At 37.3% G+C, this 19,469-nt stretch overlaps 1 protein-coding gene across 3 annotated transcripts in view; it reads right to left on the bottom strand.

Annotated features, from left to right (window-relative positions):
* The window catches only part of MYO16 (myosin XVI), a 719,880-nt gene that overhangs the window by 500,014 nt on the left and 200,397 nt on the right, over positions 1 to 19,469 (bottom strand). The gene's annotated exons all lie outside the window — the stretch shown is intronic.

Genomic DNA, 19,469 nt, shown 5'->3' with positions numbered 1-19,469 from the left:
CTCCCATTCTTTTATGTGTTCCAATGTCTAGTCTCTGACTATCTTCCCCAAATCTCACTGCATATCACAGAAGGCAGCATGAGTCTTGGCAGACATCGTGACTATGCGAAGCTTCCTTTCCAGGAAGGCCAAGCTCTTTGATGGTGGGTGCAGTGGGTGTGATGAGGGAGACAGGCCTCCACCTGTGAGCGAGGTCAGCCTGCCCTGCCCCGTGCATCCTGGCCACCCTTTCCTTACATCAGCACACCCTTGGAGCACATCCAGGAAGAAGTTCCTAAATAGAAGCATGTTCATATCTACTCATTGCCAAAGGACTTTCCTTTGATGATGTTCTTTCTGCAATCAAGGATTTAATTATTTTCATAACCTAGAATCTGCTAACATTGAGTAGTATGTTACAAAAACATTCTCAAAGGTGGCAAACTTGTAGTATCAGCTGTAACCTGACAGCTCGTGTCGTATTCATTTGCCAACTGGGTTATCTTCTTTCTCTGCTGTTACAAGAAGTCGAGGAGACCAAGGCCATTTTTCTCTTGTTCTTCACTGTATTTCTAAGAAAGGTCCTGTTTCGTGGTATGGAGATGCTCTTCCTCCCGCCCTTTCTCTGCCTCTCTCTCTCTATATATATAGAGTAAATGAAGGCACCTCTTGCAAACTCATGTACTCACCACTCTTAGTGTTTAAAATCCCTTTCATGAGAATAGAAAGTTCATTTCATACATTTGCCAATGGTTTCCTCAGATGATAGACAGCACTTTTACTCTAGTACTTATTCTTTTAGCAAATGAAATTATCCAGCATGAATTAACTAATATTGACTTTTTATATTCTGCAAAGAAATAGCATAAGTGTGATCTCACTACAAAGATAGTGTGAAGCAGATTGTATCATGTTATAATATTAGTAAAATGCAATCAGATTTTTATGCAGAGTCCATTATGCAGACACACAGTGAATTATACATAATAGAAATCAGTGATCCATATTCTTTGGGTTTAGGGTTACACAGGTTTCAGCATGAGACCTGGAAAGCTACTAAACTTTATGTCTCAGTTTTTTGTCAGTAAAACAATGGACAGTTGTACTCACTTCATGGGGGTTTGTGAGAATTTATTGAGACAACATATGCAGCATGCTTCAGGCACTTCTTAAGGATCAATAAATGACTGGAATGACTATGTGCAATAAAACCCCATAATAATATATCATAGAATCCACACTTTAAGATCTATTCTGAATGTTTTCCAAACTTTCTGGTTACTAAATGTTGAATTTAAGTGCAGAATATATGTGAGCAAATTTAGCATATTAACCTGGAGGATGAGTGTATAATTTGTCAAACAAAAGTAGAACAAAGGGTGGAAATATACAAGGCAAAGGAGAATGCTGAGCATGAAGAAAGTGAATCTTTATTACTTTTGCTTTAAATACAATCTACTGCATTGTAAGTTCATGTCATTTAATTATTAATATAGGTACTATTTAACTGTTTCACAACCAACTCACAAAATTCCTGGAATTTTACCAGTCGGCTTTTATAAGCTGGCAAGGGGAAGCTCCAGATCACTACAGTGGACAATCATGAAACTCATAGAGAACATTGCCCAGGAATGCCCAGGAATGAGAGCAGGGCTACACTCAAGCTCTCTGAAGGTCCTTTTCATCACAGGGAAACAGGCTAGGAAGACAGGCTTCTTCCTCCATCCAGCCAGGCATCATCCTAGTGAGAAAAGGGCAATCTGTGTTTTGTTTGTCCTAAATAGGACAGTTTTTTTGAGAGGGCTGTTTGCATGATCAAGATGGAATCATATCAGAACCACAGACTCGATATTAACTGGCTTGCCCATCATTACCATGAGTAAGGACTCAAGAAAAAGACAAAATCAACTATTGGCCAAATAGAGAAATAGGTTATTCTTTGCATATAAAGATAGTAGTGTGAACTAAATTCTATGACTCTGCTAAGGGTTAAAAACTGGAATTGTAAGGGACCTAAATGTGAAGATATAATGAAGAAACTATCATTTGTGTAATAATTAGTTTATAATAACTTTGAGAAGAAAATTATGAAACGAATACAGGTTGAACATCTTTGGTGTAACCCTGTACTAAGGACCTTACATGTAAGAATTACTTTAATTCTCTCCACACCTCTATAATACAGACACTATAATCGTCACTCTTTCTTTTACTAATAAGGAAGCTGAGGATCTGTTATATTACATGGTTCCCTGAAGCTGTAGGTACATGATGGAGCTAGAACTCAAGTGTAGCGACAGGACTCCAGTGATTGTGCCCTTAACCCCAAACAGCATCAGAGAGCAAAACTTCAAAATCACAGCCGGGATCAAGATCCATTTTATTGGCCTCGGAATTACTAATTGTTGGGAAATTACCCAAATTTCTGTTAAAATACTTTATCCAAAAAGGTACGGGTTCATAGCAACCTTGTAATAACATGATTGGAGCGGCCAGTCAAGTGAAACGGCAGCACCACTCTGAATCTTTCTGTTATGACAAAATCGGCAAGGAAACAGCCTAAGGGAAACAGCCATCTGGGGACCAAATAGAATAACGAAGCGCAGGCTTCCTTTTATAGTGTTGCCGCTTGGAAGGGATTCAGCATTTATTGTATATTTGTGGCTTCATCATCAAGCTGCAGCAGAACTCCATCGAGATGCCTGTTGGAGGGGGTGGGGGGGCATGATTTGATATTTAAAAAGAAACATTCATTCTCCAAATTTTCAGCTATTAGGGTAAAAAAATGGACTATAATATATCATAAAATTTGCTAAGTGGCTTTAATAGACTACACAGCTGGTTCCCACCATCACCAACAATAACCCATCACAATAGTCCACCTGGTTGTCAGCATTTATTTTGTGTTTCTAGATATTGTATTGCAACCATTTATCTGTAAGGTCTTTGGAGACCCCATTAGCTAGTGTGGACATGTGACTGCATAGCATTCTATACCTACTCTCACACAATCTCCACCACAGCGGCTCTTGTATTCACAAAGGTGCTACATTTAACATCAACAGAGGAAAGGAAGATAAAACTAAGCATACCTGCGTTCTCAATTCTGTTCCTGTTATAAGCCCTGCAGAAGATAGTTTCCAGACAGAGGGAATGACAATCATAGGTAGTAAGAAGTTAGCAATTGGTAAACCTGGTTAGAGGGTATGTGGGAGTTCTTGTGTTACCTGGGAAGGTTTTCTGTAAGTTTGATTTTATTTCTAAATAAAGAAGTTACAATGAATAACAACAGAGTATCAAGCTAGTGTCATTTTTTTTCCTCCTGAAATGATAATGAAAACATCAATGTGAAGACTTCTAAAAAAGTATACCTGAGAATTTCCATACAGTTGATAGTCCTTTGAGAAAGCCTTTGAAAATTGTATCTTATCTCATTAACATGTCAATCAAGAAGAGAAGCAAGAAGCAGGAATACAGAAATTATGTTATCAACACCACAGAAACGTCTATTTGCACAGCAATGCTGCTGAAATACAGATTTCCTTTCCTAAGTAGAGCTCAAACTTTAGGATGTATAAGAATAACTTGAAGATTTTATTAAGATGAATGTTCCTAGTTCCGGGCTTCTCAATCTGTTTTTTATTATCACCCCCTCACCCTCTGTGAAACTGTGATAATACACACAGGCTGGGATATCTGATTACGGAATGTGGCCGGATGGAGGGTCACAAAACCATTGCTTTAGCTAAGAGTTTTGTCCTCCAAAATCCCATTTTTGCACCTTTGGGAGCTATTTCTGCCCCCATCAGAATCAGGCCCTAGTGCCATCTCTTCAATCCTTTGATTTAGGGACTTTGTTGTGGGATCTAAAATTGTGTTTTTAAAAAAACACATGCACACACACTGCAGGAGATTCTGGTGCAGATGGTCCCTTAAAGACATTCTGAGAAAAACTGCTAAGATTTTACAATCTCAGGAAATTACCTCTGAATGCCTCATTTGGAAGAGACAGAATTAGTAAGTGGCAAAGGCTTGATAGAAGATCCTTTCCCATTAATTTGCCATTGAGACTTTGGCCCCTAGTGCCACATGTCCCACAGGATCCCTCAGGACACACAATATTCTCAATACACGCATATTAAGCTAGACCTCCCTTACGTGGATCCGGAGTAATCAGGGTGAGCTCACAGGAGGTGCTCATGCTGCAGTGGATGGGAAGGCCTCCAGTCAGAGACTGAGTCTGGACAATGACCCTCGACCCTCACTACGCTTTAGATCCTTACCCAAACTTCATAAAGATACAAATTGTTCTGTCACCAGGTTATTAAATTCAGGCAGTCAAAGATGTGTCCATTGATCCCTATGTTCCTTGATGTCATTGATTGATCCCTATGTCATTGATCCCTATGTTCCATTGATCCCTATGTTCCATGGATCCCTATGTTCCATTGATCCCTATGTTCCTATAATACTGAGAAGCACATACAGCCATGGGAATCAGCATCCCAGGACTGTTTAGCTTGTTTCCGTCCAGCCTGCAAACAATAGGGTCATGATAAGAGGGTCTAGCCAGGTTGTTGGGGCTTTGGTGGGCTCTGTCTGAAGTCTTTATTCAACTGAGCTACTCAATCATACCTTACGTGGCTTCTGATTTGACTCATATCCACATGCACTCACAGGATGCTCAAGACTGCTACCAGCCACCCTCCTGGACAAGGAGATCCATGAGGGCTGGGCATGAAGTCAAGGCTGCATTAGGTTCCAGCCTTGGCAAGGGAAGTATGGGCCAATTAGCTTGAAGCACCCTGGAATCAAGCAGTAGCTGAGACCCACCTTAGCCCCAGAGACCTCACAGTCTTCAACCAGTTAAAATTCATTTCATGTCACTTTGGCCATGGTTTTCAGATTTCTTTTCTCCCACTCAACTTGATCAAAACTGGACCTGACTAAATCCTGAAGACTGTAAGCCAAATCCAAAGTCTTCGTGGCCAGGTTGACCGAGATTCTCCAATCCCAATCCAGTGTGCAGTTATGACAAATGAAATAAATTTTTAGTGAGCATCTTTTATGTATTAATAGTTAACACTATCCCAAGAGGTGCAGATGTACAGAGAAGACATAGAAAACAATCTTACCTTCATAGAGTGTATAATCTAGTTGGCACTGGTACTGGAGAAGACAGAGGACAAAAGTGATCATAATCACATATTAGAAGGATTTGCAGTGCTTCTTGAATCACCAGCTAAATATCTTGAATTTGTTCTGAAAACTGAATTACCATTTTTCCCTTCAAATGTTACTTGTAACCCATTTCATTCCTTCTCCTCAAGGATCACACTGAGATATATGTTCAGCATTATCATCCTGTTCCTTATATCTCTTAGGCCTTTCTTTGCTTTCTCTCAATATATTACCCTGGATATTTTCTACTGCCCTGCCACAATATGAAATCCTTTTCAGCCATGTACAATCAACCGTTCAGCCCATCAATTCAATTTTAATTTGTCACATTATTTTGTAGTCCTACACTTTCCATTTGATACTTTCATATAGATTTTAATTACCTGGTAGAAGGTTTTATCATTATTTCTTGTACATGTTGGTTGGAGTTATTATGAAATCAAATCTGATAACTATATCATGTGCATCAGCTATAAGTCAGTTTCAATTTTCTATGGTTTCTCTTGATCTTATATTTCAGTATGCCTGTAGTTCTGATATTAATATTATTTGATTGGTCATATAGAGCGTGTTAGGCTGTACTCCTTCCTGTTCACAATTTTTAAAAGCATTTATGAAAACTAGTATTAATTCTTCTTTAATCATTTGGAAGAAATCCTCCATGAAGCCATGTGTGCCTGGGTTTTCCTTTGTGGAAAGATTTTATTAATTAAATCTATTCGATATAAGCCTATCATGATTTGTGTCTTTCTAGGAATTTTTTCGTTTCATGTGGGTTATCTAACTTTTTGGCATATAATTTTACTAGTATTACCTTTTAACCCATTTTAAGTTTGATTCTAATATACAGTATACTTCCCTTTTCTCTGGGGGATACTATCCAAGATCTCCAGTGTATGCCTGAAACTGCAGATAGAACGAAATTTTATATATGCTATGATTTTCCTATACACACACACTTATGGTAAAATTTAATTGATAAATTAGGCACAGCAAAAGATTAACAACAATAATACAATAGAACAATTATAACAGTATACTGTAATAAAAGTTATATGAATGTGGTCTCTTTCTCTCTTCAAAATATCTTATTGTATTGTACTCTTATTCTTCTTGTGATGATGTGAGATAATAAAATGCCTTTATGACAAGATGACATAGACACTGCAATGTTGCATTAGGCTACAAGTGACCTTCTGAAGATAGGTCGGAAAAGGCTCCTGTGTTCCAGGTGATCCCGGATCACTGAGCCATGATGATGTCAATGGTTAGAAGACAAGAGCAGACGATGTTGATGATTAACATGCAGGTAGTGTACACAGTGTATATGCTGGACAAAGAGTTGATTCATGTCCCAGATGGAATGGAGTGAGATGGCACAGGGTTTCACTATGCTATTCAGAATGTTGTGCAATTTAAACTTTTTGGAATTATTTATTTCTGGAATTTTCTATTTTTTATTTTTGGATCAGGATTGATCATAGGTACCTAAAACCACGGAAATCAAAATCATGGGTAAGGGGGCACTATTGTATCCTCTTTCATTCCTGATTTTAGTAATTTTTCTTTTGGTTTGGTCCGTTTTTGTTTTTTGTTTTTTTTGTCAGTTTAGCTAAGGTTTTTCATTGTGTTGATCTTTTCAAAGAGCCAAGTTTTGGTTTTATTGATTTCTCTATGGTTTTCCTCTATATTTCTTTTATTTCTACTCAAACCTTTATTGTATCATTCCTTTTATTGGCTTTGGATATTGTTTACTATGCTTTTTTCATTTTTGAATATAAAAAGTTAGGTTAATTTAAGATACTTTTATGTATTTAAATACAGGCATTTATTACTATGGACCTTGGGTGATTAGGTTGTGTCAATGTAGGTTTATAAATTGTAAAACGTGTACCATTCAGGTGGGGGAGATTACAGGGGAGGCTACCCATGTGTCAGAGCAGAGGCTATATGGAAAATCTCTGTATCTCCCCCTTAATTTTGCTGTGAATCTAAAGCTTTTCTTAAAAACGAAATTCGTTTTTAAAATATATTTTTATTATATTTTAAGTTCTTGGGTACACGTGCACAACGTGCAGGTTTGTTACATATGTATACGTGTGCCATGTTGGTGTGCTGCACCCATTAACTCATCATGGAAACCATCATTCTCAGCAAAAACGAAATTCATAAAGAAAAATGAGTGTTTATAGCTATAAAATTCTCTTTAAGAACTGCTTTAGTTATACCTTACATCTTTTAGTATGTAGTATTTTCATTTCATTTATCTAGCATTATTTTATAATATCTATTGTGATTTATTTTTTGATACGTTGGTTATTTAGGAGTATGCTGGTTAATGTAGTAGTTTGCTGGGGCTACCATAACAAGACACCTCGGATGGACAGTTTACACAATGGAAATTTATTTTCTCATAGTTCTGGGAACTAGAAGTCCAAGATTAAGGTGTTGGCAGTTTGATTTCCTCTGAGGCCTCTCTTCTTGGCTTGCGGATGGCTGCCTTCTCACTGTGTCATCACTGTGTCCTCACATGTGAGTCTCTGATGGCACACACTGTGCGTGTCCAAACTTGTTCTTCTTAAAACACCAGTCAGATTAGATTTGAGCCCACCCTAATGACCTCTTTTTAACTTATTGGCCTCCTTAAATGCCCTGTTCCCAAATACAGTCACATTCTGAGTTACTGGGGGCTAAGGGTTTAAACATATGAATTGAGGGGAGGGGACAGGGAAGGACAACATTTAGCCCATAATAGATAATTTTTGTATATTTGTGAATTTTATAACATTCCATCTATTAAGTATTTTTATTTTCATTCCATTATGGTGAGAGAACATACTTTGTAATATTTGAATTCTTTTAAAATTTATTGACACTTGTTTTATGGCTTTGCATGTGGTCTGTCCTGGAGAATGTTTCATGCACCCTTCAGAAGAAGGAGTGTTCTGCTGTTGTGGAAGAGTGTGTTTGATAAATTTCTGCTGTATATGGTTGTTCAAGTCTTCTTTTTCCTGTTGAACTTTTGTCTAGCTCCATCCATTGCTGTGAAAGGTACTGAAATATTCAAATATCTATGAATGCTCTATTTTTCCTTTTAATTCTCTCAGTTTTGCTTCATGTATTTTGGAACCCTGTTGTTAGGCACATATATATTTACAATTTGTATGTCTTCGTGATGGAATAATTCCTTTATCACTATATAATGTCCTTATTTTTTCTTTAATAACAATTTTTACATTAAAGTTGAGTTACCTGATATTAACATATGTACTCTAGCTCTTTTTGGGTTACTTTTTGAATGGTATATGATTTCCCATGTTTGACTTTCAACCAGTTTGTGTCTTTGAATCCAATAGATGTCTCTTACAGGCAAAATATAGCTGGATGACTTTTTAATCAATTCTGCTAATCTCTGCCTTTTGAGTATTAAATCCATTTATATTAATGCAATTACTGATAAAGTAGGATTTATGCCCACCATTTTGCTTTTTGTTTGTTATGTGTATTATACCTGTTTCATTCTTCTAAGTCCCCATTGCTGCCTTCTTTTGTGTAAACAGGTACTAATTTACATGTCATTTTGATTCTCAAGCATTTATTTTCATATATTATTTATTTTCTCATAATTTCCCTAGGGATTACAATTAATATACTAATTTATAATAATTTAGTTCATATTAATGTCAACTAAATTTCAAGAGTGTACAAAAACTTTGCTCTTATATAGCCAGCTGTGCCCTCTACCACTACTACCTGTCTAACTTTGGGTCATTATGTTTAAACAAATTACATCTTTATGCATTGTGTGCTCATTTATAACAGACATATTCATTTATTTCTGTAATTATGTTTTAAATATAGTTAAAAATTAGAGTAACAAAAATAGGCAATACTGTTTTTTTATATTTACTTATGTGTTTAACTTCCAAGTGCTGTTTATCTTTTATGTGAATTCAAGTCTAATGTCTTTCATTTCAGCCTGAAAGATTCCCTTTGCTATTTCATGAAGGGCAGATCTGTTGGTAAAAAATTCACTTAGTTTTTGTTTGCAATGAATGTCCTAATATTCCTCCATTTTTGAAAAGTTATTTTCATGGATATAGAATTCTTGGCTGGCAGTCTTCCTTTTTAGCACTTTGAATTTGTCATCTTTCTGCATTTTGGCTTCCATGGTTTCTGATTGGAAGTCAGCTGTTAATCTTCTTGAGGAACCCTTGTACATGAAGCATAACTTCTGTATTTATGCTTTCAAGATATTTTTTGCCTTTGGCTTTTCACAGTTAGATTATGTTGTGTCTAGGTATGGATCTGTTTCAGTTTATCTGACCTGGAATTTGAGAAGTTTCTTAGATGTGTAGATTAATATTTTCCACCAAATTCAGCAAGTAGCAAGTTTTCACCAATTAGTACCTCCAATATTCTTTCTGCCTTGTCTTTCTCCTCTCATCTGTGACTCCATTATGTACATTGGTACACTTGATGGTGCTCTACAGGCCCCTTAGGCTGTGCTCATTTTTCTTCATTTTTTTTTCTTCTCTACCTCAGACTGGATCATCTTAATTGATCTATCTTTAAATTCACTGCTTGTTTTGCCAGCTTAAATACACTTTATTTCTGCTAATGTATATTTAATTTTAGTTACTGTGCTTTTCAACTTCAGAATTTCTATTTGTTTGTTTTTATAATTGTTCTTCTCTATGTGGGGAGATACCACTTTCATACTTTAGCGATTTAGACATAATTTTCTTTAGTTATTTGAACATTTTTATGATCGTTTATTTAAAATCCCTCTCCAGTAAATCTAACATCTGGGCTCTCTCAGACACAGATTCTGTTGACTACTTTTTTCTCTCTCTGTGGAACACAATTTCTTGTTTATTTGAATATCTCATAATTTTTTGTTGACAACTATGTTTTTTAGTTTGGTTTATGCTGCTATAACAGAATGCACAGACTGGTTAATTTATTTTTCAAAATGGTAGTTTATTTTCTAACTGTTCTATATCCTGAGAAGTCCAAAATCAAGGGTCCAGCATATTGTGAGAACTTTCTTGCTGGGTCATCCAATGGTGTAAGGTAGGAAGAAGGGGAGGGCAAAAGGGACCAAACTTATCCTTTTAAAAGGGAGCCACTCCCACAATAACAAACCTACTCCAGTGATAACAGCATTAAACCACTCATGAGGGCAGAGTCCTCCTGGCCTAATCACCTCTTATTACTATTACAATGGCAATTAAATTTTAACATGAGTTTGCAGGGGGGTGACAAACATTCCAAACATAGCACTAAACATGATAAATAATAAAATGTGGAGACTTTGAAAATCTGATTCCCTCTCCGCTCCTGGGTAGATTGCTGTTTCTGCTTGTAATTGTTGTTTGTTTCATTATTTTTCGTAACTAAATCTGCAATGTCTATATTATGTGTCATGTGTAGCCACTGAAATCTCTGCTCATTTATTGTAGTAGTCAATGAGTAAACATATTTTCTTAAATGGCTTGAAACAATAAACCTCTCAGCCTTCGCTTAGGAGCTGGGCTTCTATGCTGGGACATTCCTGTGGTGCTCTTGGAGACAGTTTACACCTTTTCCTTAGTCTGCGCTTCCTACTTGTGCAAAGCTTTAAGGTCAGTCCTAGGAGAGAAATTGGGGTCTTCCCAGGTATCTTATGAGCATACCCACAGCTCTGAACATGTGCATAGTCTTCTAGTTCCTGAGGAACACATTGCAGTTTTTCGAAGCACTCTATGGACCTCTCATTTTCCAGGTTTTCCTTCTAAGTGTTTTTGGCCAGCTTCCTGTTTGTACCAATTGTTGCAATGCTAAAGGGTTCCTGCTGGTTGTTTTCTACAAATGCCCCAGGGAAAAGGTTTGTAGTGAGCTTTTTCTGAGTCACTTTATATAAAAACAAATCTTGTGAGTGGAAGTTGCCAGATATGTCAAATGATAATTCTCTTAAGAATGGTGTTTTTGAAGGAGATCCAAACTCCAGTCTGCAGCCACCAGTGGCTCCGAGGCTGCTGGTTTTCGTGGCTGCCAAGATTGCAAGGCTGCTGGGTTTTAGGGCTATTATAGAGCTGGGGAAGAGAGGATGTGGCTACAATAGTCAAAGGACCACAAAACACTGCTCTTGCCGAAGTTCAACCATTTGTTCCTGAATAAATCCTTCTTCTTCTTTTTTTTTTTTTTTGAGACAGAGTTTCGCTCTTGTTGCCCAAGCTGCGGTGCAATGGCTCAATCTCAGCTCACTGCAACCTCTGCCTCCCAGGTTCAAGAGATTCTCCTGCCTCAGCCTCCGAGTAGCTGGGATTACAGGAGTCTACCACCACGCCCGGCTAATTTTTGTAGTTTTAGTAGAGAAAGGATTTCACCATGTTGGCCAGGCTGGTCTCAAACTCCTGACCTCAAGTGATCCACCCACCTCAGCCTCCCAAAGTGCTGGGATTATAGGCATGAGCCACCACGCCCGGCCTATAAATGCTTCTTAGATTGTTGGAAGCCTTTGATTAATCTTCAAAGTCCTGAAAAAGTTGATAGTGCCAGTGTTCTCAGTGCTTTATGAAGGACAAATTTTTCAGTGGTCGTCTCTCTGTAACTCCAGGAGCAGTCTCCCCCATTATCTTAAAAACTGACAGAAGAGTCCCTAAAAATATGTATCTCTCATTGAGAAGAAGAAATTAGCTAACATTAGATTGATAGTACTAATTACTATTTTTTGCTAAAGATGAAATTTCCAAGTTTCTGTAAGATGGAAAAAATATTCAAAAGGTTATTGTCAAACTTACATGTTCTACAGAACTTTTAACATATCCAATTGTGGTACAAATTGTCTGGCGGGAATCAGGAATGGTCTGCTTACCAAAACCAGTCATATAAGTCATTGACTCTATATATTCCAGAACAGATGTAAAGTGACAGTATTATAACATCATAAACTTGATAGCATGTTTCCTTAGCTCTTAATGTAGAAGTAGTAAATCCAGGATGCATGCAATATAAATACATGCTTCCCTTCTTATTTTCTCTATATATAATTCTCTGACAATTTATGTTATGTAAGTTTAAAATGCTCTTTTTTATGCCAAATTTTAGAAATAAACAGTTTCAAAAAATGACTCACTTTTACAAATAAACAAAAAGAACTGATATAACTACTAATCTGGAATTTTGTTTGTATCTTGAGATAATAAAAACAAAAATAAAGAACACCATGCCAATATCTGTGGAAGTTATTAAAATGTGAGTAAAATGTTATTTGTAATAGCTATATATACATATGTAATAACTATATACACATAATACATATATGTGTATATATGTAATAACAATATATACATATAACTATATATATAACTATATATACATGTGTGTATATATATAGTATATATGGTATACATATGCATATATGTAATAACTGTATATGTATATATACAGTTATTACTATATATATATAGAGAGAGAGAGAGAGAGAGAGAGAGAGACAGAGAGTCTTTTAAAAGCAAGTCAAGTGGGAGAGAAATATCTCAGTATGTCACTGCCCACTCCTTAAAGCTAACCTGGGAATCAAAAGGGCTGTATCACAGTGCTGTTTGTGGCACTTATTATGCTCTTTGAGTTTTTGGGTGGGCCTCAGTTCCCTCATTTGTAAAACTGTGATGAAAGCACTATATTATTGTGAGAAATAACGTACCATATAAATATTATGGATGATTATTGCTTAGTCAATTTTGGGCACAGGACGAAAGCTTAAAGGAGGCAGTAGAGACTCTTTGAGAAAGCTTTTCAAAAAGGTGAGAATTATTGAGCATGTGGCTTTAGAAGCAAAGCTTCTGTGGTAGAAATTTCAAATAGAACTTGCAGGTTAAACTGGTTGTTTCTCACTCTCCTTTCCATTCAAACATGTCTTTTAGTCCTATCTGAAAAATGTCATTATGGAACTGAGGTCACACCCCACCCTGCAGTTTCATCATGTATTTCCTTTTATCTTAGATAATTCTATGACATCCTTATCTTGTCAGGTTTTAATTAATCAGGGAGTCTTAGTGCTCATACAGCCTTTGTGTGTTTGTCTGATGTGAGATTTGAGAAAAATTCACAGGATCACAAGATTTCCCAAACCTTCAGGAATAAGATACAATCACCATGTGAATTACCAAAGGATACATTTCAAATTGGGAACAGAAATCACATCTCAAGTTTTATTTATCTCATTTATTCTCTAATAACCACAGTATATATCTGTCCACACTCCTTTTCTGAACATTACCTCCTTTAGCTGTTCAGAGAGGGGTCCCACTGCATATCTAGCATCTTTATTCTCTGAATACCACTGAGTGGACCTGGACATCTGACCCCAGTTGGGCATGATGGATTCTCCAGCTGGAAATTTGGAATTGGGACACAGAGCCTAGTTACTTAATTATGGGTACTGGACATGGAAGGTGACCTAAGTGCCATAATAGCTTACATGCAAATGAGAGCCCAATCTGCAGAGGAGGAATGAAGGCAGAGGGAGAATGAAGAGAGCAAGGTCGGGCACGGTGGCTCACACCTGTAATCCCAGCACTTTGGGAGGCCAAGGCGGATGGATCACGAGGTCAGGAGATCGAGACCATCCTGCCTAACACAGTGAAACTCAGTCTCTACCAAAAATACAAAAAAATTAGCCGGGTGTTGTGGTGGACACCTGTAGTCCCAGCTACTCGGGAGGCTGAGGCAGGAGAACGGTATGAACCTGGGAGGCGGAGCTTGCAGTGAGCCAAGATGGCGCCACTGCATTCCAGCCTGGCGGACAGAGGAGCCTCTGTCTTAAACAACAACAACAATGTCAACAACAACAACAAAAGTGAGCCTCCTCACTTGAGGGCATAAAGAGCTGAAAGAAAGTGAAGCAGATGTCCTACCTATGTTCCAGTTCCTGGGTTTTATGTTCAGTTTCACGGGTGGTCTCACTTCATATTTTTTATTTAAATTTGTGGGATACTCCCTTATTCTTATGTGGTGCACTTTAGTAAACATGAGTTCGTTTGTTTTTTAAAAACAAAACCCGCCCTGACTCAGGCAATACATCTGTAGTTAATTCCTAGTGTAGCCATATAACTTATTGCCCAAGCCAGGATAATGTGGAGATCAAAACCCACTTTCTCATTATAACTGAGCAACAGCCATATGTTTAGGTAACTGGTTGCAGATCCATCCTACATTGTTGAAACACTGATGTGAAGGCTCTGAACTGGGAGAGGATTGTGAAAGAGCTTTCAATTTAGATGGGTCTCAGTAGGTTATCTGTTGCTATGTAATTTATGACCCCCATACAGTGGCTGAAATTAAAATCATTTACTTTGCTCACACATCTAGGGCTTGATGGGGTTATGTTGACCAGATCTGGTTTAAGGTCTTCTATGTGGTGTGGTCAGATGGTGGCTGGGGATGAGTCATTCTGAATGTTTCTTCAATTACAGGGTGGGCTGAGAAAACTTAGGGACTAGAATAGCTGAGGCCCTGTGAACATGAGAGAGAGAGAGATTTTCTTTTATCTATCTATCTATCTATCTATCTATCTATCTATCTATCTATCTATCATCTATCTACCTAGCTACCTACCTACCTGCCTATCATCTATCACCTACCATCTGTCTATTATCTATATATCATCTATCTTCTACGTTTCATCTGTTTATCTATCTATCTATATATCTATCTATCCTCTCTTTATCTATCCATCTACAATCTGTCACCTCTACTTTTTTTTTTTTTTTTTTTTTTAAATATAGGATCTGGCTCTGTCACCCAGGCTGGAAGTGCAGTGGTGCTATCTCAGCTCACTGCAACCTCTGCCTCTTGAGCTCAAGCAGTTCTCCCACCTCAGCCACCCGAGTAGCTGAGACTACAGGTACACACCACCACACCCAACTAATTTTTGTATTTTGGGTAGAGACACAGTTTCATCATGTTGCCCAGGCTGGTCTCGAACTCCTGAGCTCAAGCAATCCACCTGCCTTGGCCTCTCTACCTGTTTTTACCAATGCAGTTTCCACACAGTGGTTCTAGGCAGTCAGGACTTCTTGCACAGCAACTGGAACCTCACAGAACAAATGGCCCAGATTCTGATGGAGTCTGGAAGTCTTGCAGCACCTATGGGCTATGTTCCATTTTGTATATTGGCAACCAAAAAGACTTGCCAAAGTTCAAGGAGAAAGGATGTAGACTCCAATCCTCAATGGTAGGAGTGGCAAAGAACTGGCCGATGTGCTTTAAATCCCTTCAGTGGGAGTTACCTTTTGAAAATTCACTACCTTGCAGGGGGTTTGAAATGTCACATCAGTCACTTCTATGATGCAAGTGAGCATGATGAGGCCAAATTTGCAATATGTATAATATATTTTAATGTAATCATTTTTTGGGTTTACAATATTTAAAGAAATACCACAATAAAGTCTAAAGGGGTATATTTTATGGAAGTGAATGTTTTATTTAGAGCAATTTTGTTAAGTAAACGCTGAAATACATGAAAGTTGTGGCACATCAAACATTTATATTTATCAAACCATAACTTTTGTTCATTTTATCCACTTCCTTTTCATTTGTTATAAAATATACAGACTTACCATTACTACAGTTATGACTCATCCAAATAGTAACAAAATAAAATGAAGATATTCTTGTTTCTTGTAAGAAGAAAAAAATGTTTAAAATCCTGATTAAAAAACTAGTAATAAGAATTTTATAGCTCTAGTCTCTTGATAAAAGTGAGAATAATATATTACCTTATTAGGTTATATAAATTGTTCCGTCCATTTTTCACACTTGGCACAAATTAATAAAATATATTATTCAAGAGCAAGTAGAGTGACATAGATATTAATCTGGTATGAGAGTGGTATACATCCTGGCTGGGCACAGTAGCTCACCCCTGTAATCCCAGCACTTTGGGAGGCCAAGGCAGGTGGATCACTTGAGGCCAGGAGTTCAAGACCAGCCTGGGCAACATAGCAAAACCCTGTTTGTACTAAAAATACAAAAATTAGCCAGGTGTGGTGGCGCACGCCTGTAGCCCCAGCTACTCGGGAGGCTGAGGCAGGAGAATTGCTTGAACCCTGGAGGCAGAGGTTGCAGTTAGCTGGGATCACACCACTGCACTCCAGCCTGGGTGACAAAGTGAGGTTCTGTCTCAAAAAACAGAAAAAAGAAAAAGAAAAAAAAAAAAGTAATACACATCCCTTTGTAAATAAAGTTCAATATAACTGATCATAAATCAGACACTACAAGTAAAAACATACAAATTGATACTTAAAAATACTCTTATTTTTCTTTTTATTTCATCAGCAGCAGTGATAGGCATAAATTTAAATCAGAACTTCTATACAGTTTTCATGTGAGCTAATGCCTTTGTTCTACATTAGACCCTTGTGTCACAATCAATGACACAATTGAACTTCAATTCAAGATGTAACTGGAATTCCTGGAAAAGAAATGGCCTCCCATGCTGAGTAATCTCTAGACCTCTTTGGGTGGAATTCTGCAGATAGCTGGGGGTCGGACTTTAGCCAACTTCGTGATCACAGTGGAAGGTAAACAGAAGCACTGTCGAGGGGAGTGGGTGGTCCTGGAAGTAAAGAAAGGGCATCTGCCAGATGCCAGCAAGAGAGAATGAAGGGAAGAGAGCCACGTGGATAATGTATTGAACATTCACGGATTTGTTGTTGTTGGAGTACTTCTTGTTTTGTTTACTTTTCTTTTATTGTTGTCCTCAAGTCTTTCTCACCAGGTAAATGGACAGACACAACACTGGTATAGGATACATCACAGATATTCACTCATTTAAATTCATTTTAAAACTGAAATTTCATAGGAGCAAAGTTTGTCCTGCCAGACTACATGCTTTGTGTCAACTGATTCATGGAAGATGAGTAGAAGGGCAGGGTAATTTTTTTTTTAATGCTTGAATTCATCCGTGAGTTAAAAATAGAGCAAAGTATTACATGGCCAGAAATCAGATTTATTAGAAAGCTACAGCAATTGAAACCTTTGAGCACTGATCTAAGAACAGACAACTAGAAGAAAGAAACAATAAGGTCCAGAATGAGGCCCACACAGGTAGGGTCTTCTGACTTCCTGCAACTATCCAGTTCCATGTAGTCGAAAAGTAGTCTTTTGTTTTTCAATCGGGGTACAGTGTAATTTATACTTAGTAAAATGTACAAGTCTTAAATATGCATCTAATTAATGTTTACCTGTATGTACACCTGTGTAACTATCATTCAGCTCAAGATAAAAGGAAATCATCCTCCCAGGAAGTCCCCTCCTGGTCCTTCCCCACAGGTATTCCCAGGGACAACCCATTATTCTGAAGAAATCCACCGTCCATGATAATAGTTTTGCCTACACTGGAATTTCATTTAAAGAGAAAAATGCAGCATGTCCTCTTTGGGGTGTCTGGCCTCTTTCAGTCTTTTGTGTGTGAAATCTATGTGTATTGTTCTGTGTAGCAATGGTTTGTCTTCCTCTTCTGGCTGTGTAGGATTCCATTATATAAGTATACTATACTTTTTGCATCCAATTCTCCATTGGTAGACATTTGTGTTGTTTCTAGTTTTTGTCTATTCTAAATAAATCTGCTATTAACATTCTTGCACAAGTCTTTTTGTAAAATCATGCAATCATTTGCATAGACACATTCTTAGAGGTGGAATTGCTGGAACATAGGTATAAATTAAAATGTGTTAGAAACTGCCAAACAGCTTTCCAAAGTGGCTGTATTGTTTTATACTCCCACCAGCAATACAAGAGAATTTCATTTGCTACATATTCACAGCAATGCTATTGTTCATTGATTATTGATTATTTAATGAAGCCATACTTATTTTTTAAATTCGGATAATTGAGAAAACCACTCTGTGGTTCTAACATGCGGTTAAATATTTTATGATACATTTTAGTGGTTGTTTTCCTTCCTGATTTTTAAAAGTTCTGCATCAGTTGCATATGGTTTTTCTCCTTTATGTGGTTAACATAGAAAATCACATTAGTTTTCAACCGTTAAATCAACCTTTCATTCCAAGGATCCTGGCAATGTTCTACTTTGTTTCCTCAGTGGTGGTTATATGATGTTCACTTCCTAATAAATCATAGTTACACATTTTTGGTGAATTTTTGATGTGTTTTATTTAAACCAAGTGAATATAATTTTTTTTGCTATATTACTGTTAAAATAATGAGTACTAATATTTTAGTAAGTAACTGCTTACTAAGTAATACCATTTTTTGGTAAATTGACCTACAATAACTAATATATTTTGCTTACCATGAAAAAAGCCATGATCCACCCTATCAAAATCCCCAAAACTTTTTTTTTTTGCAGAAATAAAAAGCTGACCCTAAAATTCATATGAGATTGCAAGGGACACTGAATAACCAAAACAATCTTGAAAAAGACAAATAGAGTCAAGGACTTACTCGTCGTGATTTCAAAACTTATTGTAAATCTACATTAATGAAAACAGTATGGTACTGAAATAGAATAAACCTATAGGCCAATGAAATGCAATCAGGAATTCAGAACTGATACACCCATACGTCAATGTTCAACAGATTTTCAACAAGGGTTCCAAGATCATTCACTGAGGAAGGAAGTGTGTCTTCAACAAATGGTGCTGGGACAACTGGATATCCACATGCAAAATAATGAAGGTGGGATGTTACCTCACAACATATATAAAACTAATAACTCAAAGAGGATGAAGGACATAAATATAACACCTTAAACTCTAATACTCTGTTTTTTGTTTGTTTATTTGTTTGTTTGTTTTTTGAAATGGAGTTTCACTCTTGTTGCCCAGGCTGGAGTGCAATGGTGCGATCTCAGCTCACTGCAATCTCTGCCACCCGGGTTCAAGAGATTCTCCTGCCTCAGCCTCCCGAGTAGCTGGGACTACAGAAATGTGCCACCACACTCGGCTAATTTTGTATTTTTAGTAAAGACGGGGTTTCTCCATGTTGGTCAGGCTGGTCTCGAACCCCCGACCTCAGGTGATCCACCTGCCTTGGCCTCCCAAAGTGCTGGGATTACAGGTGTAAGCCATGGCACCTGGCCAACTCTAATACTCTTAGAAGGAAATCCTCACGGCCTTGAGTTTGGTAATTGTTTCTTAGATATGATACCAACAACACAAGCACAAAAGAACAAAAATGTATAAATTGGACTTCATCAAAACTTTTTTAAAAATGTGCATTAAAGGACACTATCAAAAGAATTTTAAAAACCCACAGAATGAGATAAAATATTTGCAAAGCATATATTTGATAGAGGT

The sequence above is a fragment of the Pongo pygmaeus genome, chromosome 14 (assembly GCF_028885625.2).
Source record: "Pongo pygmaeus isolate AG05252 chromosome 14, NHGRI_mPonPyg2-v2.0_pri, whole genome shotgun sequence".
NCBI classification, from domain to species: Eukaryota; Metazoa; Chordata; class Mammalia; order Primates; family Hominidae; genus Pongo; species Pongo pygmaeus.
This window is presented reverse-complemented; position numbering and strand designations above follow the sequence as displayed.